Below are 15000 nucleotides of genomic sequence, written 5' to 3'. Positions count from 1 at the left end.
AAGTCCCAAAACTGAAATAAAACAGCAATGCATTTCTTACATCTAAAAAAAAAAAATCGGTAATGCCAGTCCATTTAAAGATACCACACTGATTCCTTAAACTCATTTATGAAAAAGTATATTCTCTTTAGGCAACTAATCCACGTTATTACAAACGCAAGTGTCTATAACGATACTGGGCTTTTCAGTCTGGCATTAATATTGATAAGAAGTGCAGACAATAAGTGAAAGCAACCATATAAAATTATTCGACAGGGTTCAGAGTAGGAATATTATCTTTCAACATCTAAACATAACTGAAAATCATAGTAAAATCAAGAATATTAGACAATAAACAAAAGTACAAAAATGTAGATGAAAATTAACATAAAATCACATAGGGCATTGATGAAAATAAAACAAAGAAATCACACTGAAATTACTGAAAAAATGTTCAAAAGCCTTGCATGAAATCCAACGACTTTGTATGAAAGGCAGAACCTTTCGTTTCAAATTTATCTATTTCCAAATGTTGAACATTTAAAAGCCTTCGACTTCATTTTCCTAAGCATTGTTCTTCCCCACTCGCTCTGGTGCCTTTAAAGAGGGAAAAATACAACTTCTGTTTGTGGGCTGCACAACTGTAACACCCGAGATTTCATAATGAGCCCAAAACACACACATTAACCCACGTACCAAAGGTTTTACAGTCACTCCAAGTCGTTACAGGGCACACTTGCAGCTTTTAAGGTCTTTCGAAACATCCCAGCACCAAACACACCCTGTTCATCTCTCTCTCTCTCTCTCTCTCTCTCTCTCTCTCTCTCTCTCTCTCTCTCTCTCTCTCTCTGTATTTCCTTTCACGTCAAAATGACAGTTGACTTTAATTATGTACAAGGCTTGAAATCGAACACAAGACTATTGTTGTTTCTCGTGTTTACACGAGTTGGCAACTGCCTGTTGACAATGAATAGCATTCTAATCTTTAAATTTCAATAATTAAATGAAAATGGGAGATAAAATAAATGTATCACTGAAGATTGATGACATTTATAAGGCATTAACGAAGACTTTTATGCCCGAATACGCTTAAACAAACATAAACGAACTTATCCGCATGTATTTGCCTATCGTGTGTCAGACTTAAGTGTTAACCGATAGGCTCATATAAACTTACCTGCTGTCACATTATTTTAACGTATTCGGGTTGTTCTCTTTCTTCTCATAAGGGAATTTTATTCCGTGGGAGTCCTAAGCGAGTTAATCGTCATTTTGGCTCCTTTTCACATAACAACAGTCTGTTATCTTTCCTAACTTTCATAAAAGAGGTGCAAAATTAAAGAAGCCCCTAAATAAAATATATTTAACGCAATAAAAAAACGCACATACAAAAACACACAATTAATAAATAAAGAACTATTCATATGAATGACTGAAATAAACACTAAAAAGAAGCTGGGCGACGATGAAACCCCATCTCCAAGACTCCTCCATAAAATATAGATGTCAATAACAGAGTCAATAACAGGCGGATCTCCATCAACTCCGAGGACCGCAGTTCCTGGAAAAGTCTTCTGGCTGCTTCAGATACCGAAAGATATGTCGGTTCCATCAAAAGCTTTGTCTCAGAAGTCAATTTCTCCAAGCGAGAGAAAAGGTTTCAGTGGAGAATCTCATTACAGGCTTAAGTTCGTTTATTTCCATTCAGGTGTTCGTAATTAAGAAAAAAAAAAATTGCCGTCCAGATTTGTTATCAATGTTGACTAATGAATAAAATGGCTAGAAAAAAAGTACACAGATACGAAAATATCGTCGGGTTGAAGTTAAAACAAAATTAATCCTAAAAACTTAACGAAAGATCCAAGAGAAAACTACCAAAAATAATATACAAAACCAAAGGAAGAACATGAAAAGACTAAAATAATAGAGAGAGAGAGAGAGAGAGAGAGAGAGAGAGAGAGAGAGAGAGACACTCCTCTCGTGTACAACTGTGGAATCAACTTACACAAGATCTCACACATTGTCAATTTCTTCTGACCTCTGAATCTCCTTCATGACTCAAGAATCGTGCTTAAAACCAGACACCAGTCACGTGACTATTGCATCATTCTACTCCCGCCTCTGGACCTTCCCCTCCCCCTTATTTACTTAATTGTTCACCTTTGCCAGTATAAATCAAACCTCTCTCTCTCTCTCTCTCTCTCTCTCTCTCTCTCTCTCTCTCTCTCTCTCTCTCTCTCTCTCTCTCTCAAGAAACAATATAAGGGTCTTCATTTCCTGGTTCTATGAAATTCATATAAGTGTAATCAGAGTAATAGTTATTTTATTTTGCCATAAAAAGGTCTTTATCCCTCAACAGTTCTGAAATTTCCAAAAGACCCTATTGTATACACCATGGGTGGCCAATCTCTTGCATCACATGCACCAGTTTTTTACATTTTTAGTTCAGATGCGCCACTCAAGCTTGTTCCTACTTTGTCCTTTAAAGTTTGGTAGTATGAACGCATTTGGCAGTTATACACAGATTTAATATGCCTATAATATATATATATATATATATATATATATATATATATATATATATATATATATATATATATATATATATATATACATATATATACATATATATATATATATATATACATATATATACATATATATATATATATATATATATACATACACACACACACATATATATATATATATATATATATATATATATATATATATATATATATATATATATATATATATAGAGAGAGAGAGAGAGAGAGAGAGAGAGAGAGAGAGAGAGAGAGAGAGAGAGAGAGAGAGAGAGAGAGAGAGATGTATACACACACACACACATATATATACATATGTGTGCGTGTGTGTGTGTGAGTGATAATATGGATACTTCAAACATGATTTTATTTTGTCAAAGAAAATACATGAAAACGTAATTGTTACACAGTTTTAGATGATGGACTTACCACGCAATTTTACGCAGAGAAAGATCTGCATTTCGAGAAAACGAAATGTCAGTTGACATAAAGGTTTCAACTTATGCAAAACTCCAATCGAATATCTTTGGTTTTTATGTCCCAAACATTTCAGTGACCTCACTAATATAACCTGTTTTAGAGTTACCTATGTATGACACCTTAGATGGTCCCTAATTAGGCAAAACCCAAACAGAAGAAGATGATGAAGGCCTCTAACTCTCCAAAATCAAAAGGTTTTAGAAAATCTATAGCAGCTGTGTATGCATACTCGCAAGTGTCAATATAAACAAATCTAAATGAAAATAAAGTGTTTTATTAGGGGTTTACGCACAATAACTTTGGTCAAACTGTGAGTCTGCCCATAATTATAATCTTCCACTTTTTCCTTTACTACATTTACACTGGCATCTTACTTCTTTACACACACACACACACAAACACACTCTTTCTCAGAGGAGGGAGTGACTCATGAGGAAACTAACCTTCAGTTCAAATTCTTTCTCCATCTTTGCTGTGGCCTGTTACAGTCAACTTAACATCAGGTATACCTAATTCACTGCTTCGAAACCTACATAAGAACTCAAGTATTTCAAATCAAAATGGGAGAGTCTTGTACTAATAACTACCACGAAGTCCCAACAATAAACAGTAAGGTATTTTGCGCACATCAACTACTAGAGAAGTTCACGTCATATGTTAGCCATACAGTAATCAAAAGACAAAAGGAAAGTGACCTCTTCAAAAAAGGGAGAAGATACATTAAGAATCGGGTTAATGATGCGACAGAGGACCTATTACTTTCAGCTCTGTCAAGGCCAACAACCACTAATCCACGAATAAACGAACAAATATAATCTGGAGACACTGCTGATATAAGAAAACAGAAAACGCATCTATATAGCAACACCAAAAAACTTCCAAAATATGACTGGTTTCTATCACTGCAGTGGTTAAGTATATATACTTACGACTTTGCGTTTGCAAAGATATAAACACTTCAATACAAAATACTTATATAAAAAAATTTTACGAGGAAAAGAAAATCGCTAGAATATCCGCTAAGTACTTACATTCTCCCACTGCACCACTGCCTTCCTGGAACAAGAAAAGAGAGCTTGTTAACATTCGTCATAAAAGTCAAGAACATTAAACAACCGAGTAAAGGTTAACAAAATTTCAAGATGGAAACAGGATGCAAGATTAGGGTCATATTAATGAATATCTAAAGCATCATACAAAAGTTAAAAAGAGCGAGAGAGGACTGGGAGTTGAAAAGTTTGCATATTGTAAAGTTCAATACTTTCCTCAAACCCATACATCCGAGACTTGTTACTAAGTAAAGTATATGAACGATGTTTATGAACTATCATACAAAGTTATTTACAAAATTTAATGTTAAAAAGTTGATAATTAAAGGGGAAATGAACAGTGATGAGCGCAACCTGTCACCTCTCCATATGTATCCACAGCTTGGGTAAGAGAATAAAGTTAATTGTCCGGAGGGTAAGGGAATTATGTATCGAAGAGCATAACTGAACAATTAAACACCGTTGTTCTAAATGCACGCAGAACAAGGGTCCTATACTTGCGGTGGTTGCTTCAACACTTTCTGCCCACTATCATAAACACTGCACTTCTACGCCATCCTTTCATATACAATTTGAACGTTGAGAAAGGTTTCATCTCAATTCGTATGGCAATAATGAAACACGATAATTCAAATAAAATATGGCACTCTCTAACTTCAAACACAAATTGCTATCACACAAGATTTCTCAAACTATCTGACCCACAGCCATTTCTTAACACTTTCTTGTAAATTCATTTCGAAGTTCAGTATTGAGAAGTCAGTCGTAGATTCATTATGCTCCTTATCCCAGAAGTATTTCATTTGACTATACCAGAGAAACGCCTACGTTAAACAAATGTATCTGGAAGTTATGCACATACCCAAGTCTTAAAACATGTGGAAAGGAAAGTTGTGTTAGACGACATAAGGTGTTTGTATATCATGAGCAGTAATGCTTAACCGAACCACGGCGGTATCTTCAAGGATGAGCTGATGTGTGAACTAATAGGAAGAACAGTCAAGTTCGGTGTAATGTTGTGGGACAGGAAAATGAGTTGCGAATGGAGTGCAGGTTGGTTGATATTTGCAGAAAATATTGTGCTAATTTGGAACAGTTAAAAGAAACAGTAAAAACTAATTGGGATAGTTAAAAGAAACAGTAGAAACTAATTGGGATAGTTAAAAGAAACAGCAGAAACTAACTGGGGATAGTTAAAAGAAACAGAGACACTAATTGGGGATAGTTAAAAGAAACAGTAAAAACTAATTGGGATAGTTAAAAGAAACAGTAGAAACTAATTGGGATAGTTAAAAGAAACAGCAGAAACTAACTGGGGATAGTTAAAAGAAACAGCAGAAACTAATTGGGGATAGTTAAAAGAGACAGTATAAAATAATTGGGGATAGTTAAAAGAAATAGCAGACACTAATTGGGATGATTAAAAGAAACAGTAGAAACTAACTGGGGATAATTAAAAGAAACAGCAGAAACTAATTGGGAATAGTTAACAGAAACGGCAGAAACTAATTTGGGATAGTTAAAAGAAACAGCAGAAACTAATTGGGAATAGTTAAAAGAAACAGCAGAAACTAATTGGGGATAGTTAAAAGAAACAGCATAAACTAACTGGGGATAGTTAAAAGAAACAGCAGAAACTAATTGGGGATAGTTAAAAGAAACAGCATAAACTAACTGGGGATCGTTAAAAGCAATAGTAGAAACTAATTGGGGATAGTTAAAAGAAACAGCAGAAACTAACTGGGGATCGTTAAAAGCAATAGTAGAAACTAATTGGGGATAGTTAAAAGAAACATGGGATAGTTAAAAGAAACAACAGAAACTAATTGGGGATAGTTAAAAGAAACAGCAGAAACTAATTGGGGATAGTTAAAAGAAACAGCAAAAAATAATTGGGGATAGTTAAAAGAAAAAAAAATAGGCACAAATAAGAATTCTATAGTGCTTACAAGAGAACAAAGTAAATGCGAGCAAGAGTAGGGCAGTGCTACAAGGCAAATTGAAACTAATTTAGGAAGATGGTTCAATGGAAGCAGCAGATTCATAAATATTAAGAATGAAGGTAGGATGAGAAAGTCACAAAATAGGTGTAGCAAGAAAGGTGGCAAGGCAAGCGCAAAACATTTTGAAGAAGATTTTAACAGTCTAATGAAACTGAGGAGGATATGTATGACAGCAATGCTGACCTAATTCTCCTTTATGGAAGTGAAGTGTGTGTGTTGAATGCAAATATGAAAAATAAAAGGCTTAAAAGAGTTGAGATGAGATGCAGTATAAGAAGAACTGATTGGGTGATAATGTGGATGCACAAAAATGGTTAGTTTATGAAATGATGGATATAAATATCTTGAGATGATTTAGTAATGCTGAAAGAATGAAAGAAACAGTATAATTCAGAAGCTTTACGGACTGGAGAGGAACACCCAGAAAAGGTTAAACAGATTCGTACAAGTGGTGCTTGAAAGGATAGGCCTTAATATCTCGAAAGCAAGAAAGTGTGTACAACAAAGGGTACACAAGGGGCAGTGCATGTGTGTTGGGGGGGTGGGGGGTTTCCAATTTGCTGTTGATAGGAATTCTGTGAACATGTATGATGTATGCACAAGAGATTCATCCGAGATTCAGCAGTAAAAGATTCTAACAGAAAAGTACATACATACACACATACATACGCACATATGTATATATGTGTGTACACTATCATACTAAAAATAAGAGATAAATCTACACTAAAATTATACTACACATTTATCAAACATATTACTCTAAAATTACGTTGATATATATATATCATATATATTATACATATATATAATAGATATATATTATACATATTATCTGTTCGACCTTCCTTCCTTGTTTTAATCGAATATCAAAACATTTATCTTTGTTAAAGTAAGAGGGCATATGATGTAGGAAGAAGCAAGCGGGCAGTAGTTGTTATGAACAGATCCCAGCCGTCAAAGGGGTCAAAGGGGTAAGAACTATAGTTCAGAGGGATATAAGAAGGAATGGGTTTTGCTAGGACAAACCTCAGATATACTGTACCTTGAGCTCAATTTTCTGTGACCTTTGTACTGGTGAGCCTTTGTCATTTTCCAGACAATACCTATGTCCAAGCAAAGCCAAGTTGGTTTGTGGGAGGAGCCGAGACCAGTCTCGACCCAAGCTACCTCGAGCTCCAAAAAGAGATTCTAAGAGCAGGGGCCATAGAAAAAAAGACATATTTCTGGAAGTCCCTTTGTCTCTGTCCTTTTGAACGTGGGGGAAAAGATTGCTATTTCAATGGACCAAGGACTTTGAAGCAATTGATCAATGCATTATCTCTCCCAGCGGTAAGTCGGATTTTGACAAATCTATCACGTACAACTATTATTGTCTAATGAAGTCACATAATTTATCCTCCATGGTATTAACTGTGTTATTTTTGAACTAATAATCATCCCCCTTGTGATTAGTAATGACATGAGAGGGTTTCTGTAATGCAAAATTGTTATCTAGGTATGTACTTTTCCAGAATTATGTTCACCTTGCACATGTGCGACATCCTATTTCTGGGAGAAGAATCTTCATAATAAGCATCAAGAAGCCTTAAAGCGACCTTGCAGTAAATTCCTGATACAGCATATGAGAAGCGTAGTAACCTGTTGCGTTCATTCTATGTAGCATTGAAGTTTATCCAAAGTCGGATTCATATTCAGAGCTGCTATTGGCTCCAGTAAATGATCCATTTCATTTTAGTTTATTTACTTTTGGCTGAACTAGTGTTCCAGCAAGTTTGCTGAATTCATTCGTGTGGTTATGAATAAACCTCTCTTCTTTGTTAACAAGTTTTAACTGGCGACCTGATGTATTCACTATGGCAATATAAATCATCAAAGTAAATAATAATTAAACTCATTAGCCGAAGGACCCACGTAACAATATATATATATATATATATATATATATATATATATATATATATATATATATATATATATATATATATATATATATATATATATATATTTATATATATATATATATATATATATATATATATATATATATATATATGAAATATATATATATATATTTATGAAATAAACATGTGTGTGTGCACTGTCATACCAAAGATAAAAGGAATAAATCCACAATAAATTTATACGAGTTATTAAACAAACACATGCGACACGAAAATATAAACGGACCTCAGTTTGGCCGTTCGCTTCTCTGTTCTCGTTTAGAATCGACTCTCCTTCACATCGCCATCATTCACCTAATAATCACGCACTGAAACAAATTCCAACGATGTCGAAAACATTTTCCAAAATATTTAAAAGAAGGGTCACGACATTTTCTTCGTTGTTTCCAGTACCGGTTCTTGATCATTGCCCTGTGAATATTTCAGATGATTTTCAAAGGTTCTAAGAGACCGCATGAACTTCACATGTAATTCAAATGTGGCCTTTGTGCGTTTGTGAAGGGGCTGCAGTTGGAAAACTCATTTTATGACCTTACTTGGGCAAACGTATTGCTATTACTTTCATTACTTTCTTCTTGAGAGAGAGAGAGAACTACTTATGCTATGCGCAGCATCGCAGCCGATGTTCACTCTTCATTACGTTACAATGAAATGATGGAAGCTTGTCCAAAAGACACTTAGCAAATCTCAAGTAAGTTTTATTTCATTTTTCTACCTACACTTTCGTTAATACGATTACTACACATCAACTCCTAAAACAACAATAATAATACTCGACACCACTCAAAATTCTTAACAGACTTCAATAATAATAATAATAATAATAATAATAATAATAATAATAATAATAATAATAATAATAATATCTCTACGCTCAACAAGAAAAAAAATCTGACATATCCACATGTGCAGAAAACAAAATTCACAACCCTGAGGATTCAATTACAAAAAAATTCCTCATCTCTACTCCGTTGACGAAAAGAAAAAATATAAGAACTTCAAAAGTTGATGATCGTATTTTCGGACGAGAGAGAGAGAGAGAGAGAGAGAGAGAGAGAGAGAGAGAGAGAGAGAGAGAGAGAGAGAGAGAGAGAGAGAGAGAGGCCCCACGACAGCTTTTCTGGGCTTGCCTGTTCTGAATATATGGACACGACATGACTTTTAAAGAAGCTTTCCCCCAATGACTTTGTATTGCGCTTTGTGCCTGGTGAGCTTTCCAAAAGTTGTGTGAGTGTGTGTTTAACGTTACTGTTATTCAGTCAAATCAAATATAAATGATATAAAAACATTATTGTCGTTATTACATTAACACAAATTTGTACCACTATATTCTCTGATGGTCACGATTTTCTAGTCGAAAAGTGTCAATATCGATATGCTAAATGATTATATGAATATATAAGATAATGTCATCGGTATAAATAAGACTCTCTAATCCTATATTACTATAGTACACCAGAGATTCCTGGCGTTACGCATTGCAAATAAAATCCGTAACCTTCGGAAACGGAAAACTGTATTTCTACAATAAAAATCTAGGTCTACAGTAGTAATTTGTTAACTAACTACAAGAGCTTCCAACTAATAGATCACAAGAGCTTCCAACTAACAGATCAAGTCGAGGTTGACCAGGGAAGAAATGATGGCAGATCTCTCCTAAAAGAAAAATCCTATGTCTTGCCTCTTGAAATGAAAGGTCAGGTTAATTGATTCAGAGAATAAATACTGAGGCAGAAACTCCCACAATTTGGTAAGGACTGGTTCAGTCAATTTTCCTAAAAGTTCGTGAATTTCTCAAAGGCTTTTGTCTAGGGAATTGTGAGGACTTTCGTGCATAACAAGGATACCAGAGCGGGGGTCGAAATAAAAAAAAAATCGTATCAGTGCCCAAAAACAATATCTATAAAGCAAGCAAATGACAACGAAGCAGAAGTGAATCCGAGTTGGAAGTATATCTATAGGCCTCGGAGCAGTATTGTACAAACGGTATCTAAATATATACAAAACGGATTTTAGGAGAAGTTCCAGCAACACTCTTCATGTGGTCCACCTAAAACATGAACATACTACTTTTCGTTTCTAACCTAAAACTTAAACATACTACTTTTCGTTTCTAACTCCAAATTAAGGACAGATCCTAAGGAGTGAATTCTCCAGATTCTCAAACAACTAGAAAAAGTTCAGTAATGAGATAAAGACACTAATCTTAAAGCAAGTACACAAACCAAGTTTCCTCTGCATGTTTCTGAGATGATATTCCACTTTCAGGGAAGCATAAAGGCTTATGATCATTACCAATGAAGTTTCCAGACAGGATGGCCATTTACATAAAACAAAGAAAAATATGAAAAAAAAACGTGAAAATATTTGCATTAAGCGTTTGTCGAGAACCCTTCGAGTACACTTACAATAAGATCTCCTATGAGAACTATTCTTTTAAAATGGTGTCTAATCTGTCATGTCAGCGAGATCATTACCCAGTACCCCTAGGTTTCTTATTATGTATAATACTTCCACTCTTGTATTACTGACGTACAACTTTGATATCAAGATTTTTTATTTTCTTTTTTGCGCCATCAATATACATTAATTTTTTTCTTCAATTTGTTTCACCCATTTATGAATATTATGATAAAATATTAAATTTACTTCATAATATTTCCAGTTCTATGATGGTTTAATGTTTTGTATACCAAATAATCTAGGTACTAGACCACCAACTTGGTATTCTATTTAGGAATTCTTTTTGCACTCATTTCCAATATTCCACTATAGCACTGAAAACCAACTGTAAGCGAAACACCTCACGAAATTATTTTGGTGCATTAATTACAAATGTTATCCAAATTCAACACATGGAGACGAAATCGTTCACACGAGAATATACACCACTCTTGATGAGCCTTGCCAGGCTGCGAATAGAATTTATCATACAGCTGAGAGAAATTACAGTAATTCCTTAAAGAAGCAACTTGAAGGAATTACTCAGCCTCATCTGTGGTGGACCAAATTGGCATCATCTATCTTTGGGTTAAGCTTATCTTCAATTCCTCCACTGCTAACAGATGATGGAAGACTGGTTACTGGCCCTAAGGAAAAAGCTGAACTGCTGCATCGAGCTTTTGAAGCTAAGCAATCAGCTAAGGATGTCCCTCTCCCTGATACTTGTCAACTTGAACATATTCTTACAAAATTCATTTCGCTCTTGGGATGTTACGAAAATACTTGATAATCTTGATAGCCGGAGTGGAGTAGATCCTGATGGTGTCTTCCCTTTGCTTTTTAGAAATGTTTCTAGTGTGTTGTCTCCCAAGATTAATAGATTCTATAGATTTTTATGTCGACGTAGTATCTTGGCAGATGGGCGCAAGCTTGGCATTACAGTGCCTGTTCCACAGAATGGCATATCTGCAGACAGCAGTAACTACAGGCCAATTTCTATTCTTCCTGTGCTCTCTAAAGTTGTAGAACTTATCTTTAAGGCACTATGTATGTGGAATCTAAAGGATTGTTTGCTGATAGTACATATGCATATAGGAAGTAGTTAGGCATCTGCGATGCTCTTTTAGATTTGACATGCCATTTGCAAGAGAACCTTGATAGGGGGTTTTGAGTGCAGAGCAATTCAAATAGATTTTAAGGCTGCTTTCGATTTAGTAAATCACAAGGCACTTACTTGTAAACTTCAGAATCTTGGAGTGGGTGGATATGTTTCAGGTTTACTTCAAGATTTCCTTCCAAGTAGGCAGCTCGAACCAAGACATATTATGTCGAGTTCCACATGGTAGTGTTCTTGGTCCACTGTTATTTTTAAAGTATACAGGTGATATGTTTGTTGGCCTGGAAAACTAGATTGTTAAAAAATTAGAAATGGTGCTACCCTTCGTCTCAGTCGTGATATGGACCGGATTAGTGAATGGTTAGTAGGTGTAGTCGGTGGGGTATGAGGCTGAACTCCAGTAAAACGAAAACAACTCTTGATTAGTAGACCTCGCACAAATTTTCTACCCCATCCTCCCCTTCAGGTGGATGGGCCTCTGCCAAATGAGTCTGAAGCTTTTACTGTTCTAGTGTAACTTTTGACTCATATCTTGACAGATGGTCTCTTGTTTGTCAATTTTTCATAAGTTGTATTTTAACAGAGATCTTTCACATTCACAATTGACCCCTGATCTCCTTTTCCTGCCGAGAGCAACCAGATTTACTGAACAGCAGCACCAATATGTGGTAAATGTGCCTCGCTGTACAGCTTCTCAGTTCCAGAGGTCCTCTATTCCTCACTCTGTTGGACTGTGGAACAGTCTCCCTGGAGATGCCATGCAATTGGAACTTCAAAAGCTCAAGCCAAGATGCAATGCATCACTACCCTAATACTATTCACCTTGCATTTCAATACATTTTCATCTATTCGTTAATTCCTTAATTTATTTTTTCTTCTTTAATACGTGAGATCTTTTCTTTCTGTATTTCCTTTTACCTCCTCTTCTTCCTAATGAACACTGTATTCTTTGGAAGTTTGAATTTCAAGTTAATGGCCCCTGTGGGCTTGTTCCATATGAATATGGTTTATCTTCTGAATAATAATAATAATAATAATAATAATAATAATAATAATAATAATAATAATAATAATAATAACATGTCATACCATTTTCTTAATATTACATAAAAATGCTACATTTAGTTCCAGATGTATTAATATTGCAATTTACCACTATTACTGTAATTCATGAGATCATTCATCATAGAACATAATGATGTTTTAGTGGAGTGATTTTTCCCTGAAGGTTAATTATCTAGTAATATATTACATCCATCGCAATAACAGTCTCCTGGTCACAGATGTCAATTCTTTGTTCGACAAGCTGATGCGCTACTGCCTCGACAAAAGGAAAAATTAGAGAGAAAGTGAACTTTAATGATAAGGATGAATAAAGCAGAACACTGTACAGTATATGTCACTATTCTCATAGCACTAATAGTGGGAAAGAGGACTAGACGAGCCAGTAATGGGAATAATTGTCAAATTTAAGTGCTGTTTTATGGCGTTTGACATTTAGCCCTATGTGAACGATCACCAAATGTAACTGTCGAGGCAGATGAAACTAACATTTCAAGACATAAAACAACCTGTGTATCAATGAATTGAGCTAAATATAATTAAAATTGTAAGTAACACAGTTTTTAGTGAAGTCCAGCCCTTTGACAAAGATGCAAGTTCCTGCCTCTCGAAGATATCTAGCTTTTGCTATACTGGCCCACAGGGGGTTGACAGAAAACCAAAAGCTTTAACGAAGTTCTCAGTACTTTGGGACTAAAGGAGAGAGTGCGCATTTTAGTGAAAACACAGGCCAAAGGAGAGATTAATTGTTTTAAAATAGCTTAAGGTAAGAGGGAATTAAGTGTCTTAGGGATGAGCACGATTTGCATAAAAAGCTTTCAAGTATGCTTCCAGGATTTAATACAAGAGGGTTTGAAGTGTTAAGGGATATCAAGAATACAAGAGGGAGCGACAGCTTCGAGGAAAGAGAACTGGTTAAAGTTTCAGCAAAGAACACAGGCTAAATGGGGGAGGAGAGGGGTAAATGTTTCGAGGTAATGGAAAACGTAAACATTTCAAGGAGACATGAAGCACAAGTTTGCTTAGAGGATAGATCACGTCCTGAGGGGAGTGAACGCTTCGAGAACACGCTCCAGCAATATGTCAGTCTAGGATACTACTCTTCTTCTCAGAAATCATTACTCTTCACTGGTGTGCATGAGTAAAGAAGTCCTTGCCAGTCAAAAATACAAAAGTTTTATTTAGATTCCGGAATGCAAGTTTCTGGCTGATGTTTGCAAGTATTTTACCAAAAGACAGAAAATAATGAAGCACATAAACTCACAAAGTTAATTATCCAGAAAAAGTCGCCTAATAGATACTGGTATGTCTACCAAATTTAATTAAATCCTGTTCATCCATTCTCAAGATGTCCTACAAACAAGGATATGTGGACAGACAATCACTCAGGAGACAACAAATTTCCTTCCACTTTTTATTGGCATGGGTAATAATCCAAAGCTAAAAAAAAAGTGCTTACCAGAGAAATTATTTCCTCCAACATCAAGTTGGAGGGAGGGTATGTTTCACCTGGATTTGTGTATGTTTGTGTGTGTTGGCAACATACCTTACGAACAAGTTGACAGAATTTGATGAAACTAAGCCAGTAAATTTATTAGGTGACCATCTCAAGACAATTTAATTGGAGGACAAATTTAACAAGAGTCAACATCACTGATTTTCAGCAGTTTACATGCATAATACCTAATAAAATATTTGTGATATACTTTTAATACCCATAAGATATGATAACAATTGCATGAAAATTTTGCCTAACTAATCTGACCTTTAAAAATCATAGGTCACGGACATTTTTGGTAGATAAAACGTTGCCTTGGTGGCTAAATATATAAAGCATCCACTTCATACTCATAAATTATCGCAATAACTCCATAAAAATTCAACTTATTAGGTCTGACCTTTAATAAGTCAAAGGTCAGTGTCATAAAATGGGTTAGACCTTTAAAATTATATCAACACATATGATCCAGAAAGTAGAGTCAATATATTCTATGTTCAGTATACTGATCTATACATATCATAACGATATTTTACAACACTGATTTCATAATAATCAAGCTACCAGGTTAGGCCTTTGAGACTCAAAAGGCCAAGGTCATAAAACAGATTACAAGTTTCGTATAATATTCACTTATGTGAGCGAAAAGTAGCTCCGTTTGTTTATTGTTGGCATCTTTGCTAGGTATGCTCCTGAATCTCGGCCCATGTTATTGATAAATTAGGTTACTGAAAATATTGTGCATAAATACCACCCTTCTCTTAAAGGCTGGAACAAGCACAATAATAATAGGGAAGGTAATTTCCATAACAAATTTTCCCCTTCTTCATAAGCGTTCAACATAAGCTAATTGCCTG

General features: G+C 35.0%; 1 protein-coding gene across 1 annotated transcript in view; it reads right to left on the bottom strand.

Moving 5' to 3' along the window:
- LOC136843230 (alkylglycerol monooxygenase-like) overlaps positions 1–15000 on the bottom strand; it is a 790153-nt gene that overhangs the window by 606373 nt on the left and 168780 nt on the right. The window contains exon 3 of the mRNA XM_067111313.1: positions 4040–4064. The gene's annotated coding sequence lies outside the window, so the exon portion shown is untranslated. The remainder of the gene's footprint in view (positions 1–4039; positions 4065–15000) is intronic.

Source organism: Macrobrachium rosenbergii, chromosome 11, assembly GCF_040412425.1.
Source record: "Macrobrachium rosenbergii isolate ZJJX-2024 chromosome 11, ASM4041242v1, whole genome shotgun sequence".
Classification (NCBI taxonomy): domain Eukaryota; kingdom Metazoa; phylum Arthropoda; class Malacostraca; order Decapoda; family Palaemonidae; genus Macrobrachium; species Macrobrachium rosenbergii.
The sequence above is the reverse complement of the archived record's forward strand: the minus strand, read 5'-3'. Positions and strand labels throughout refer to the sequence as shown.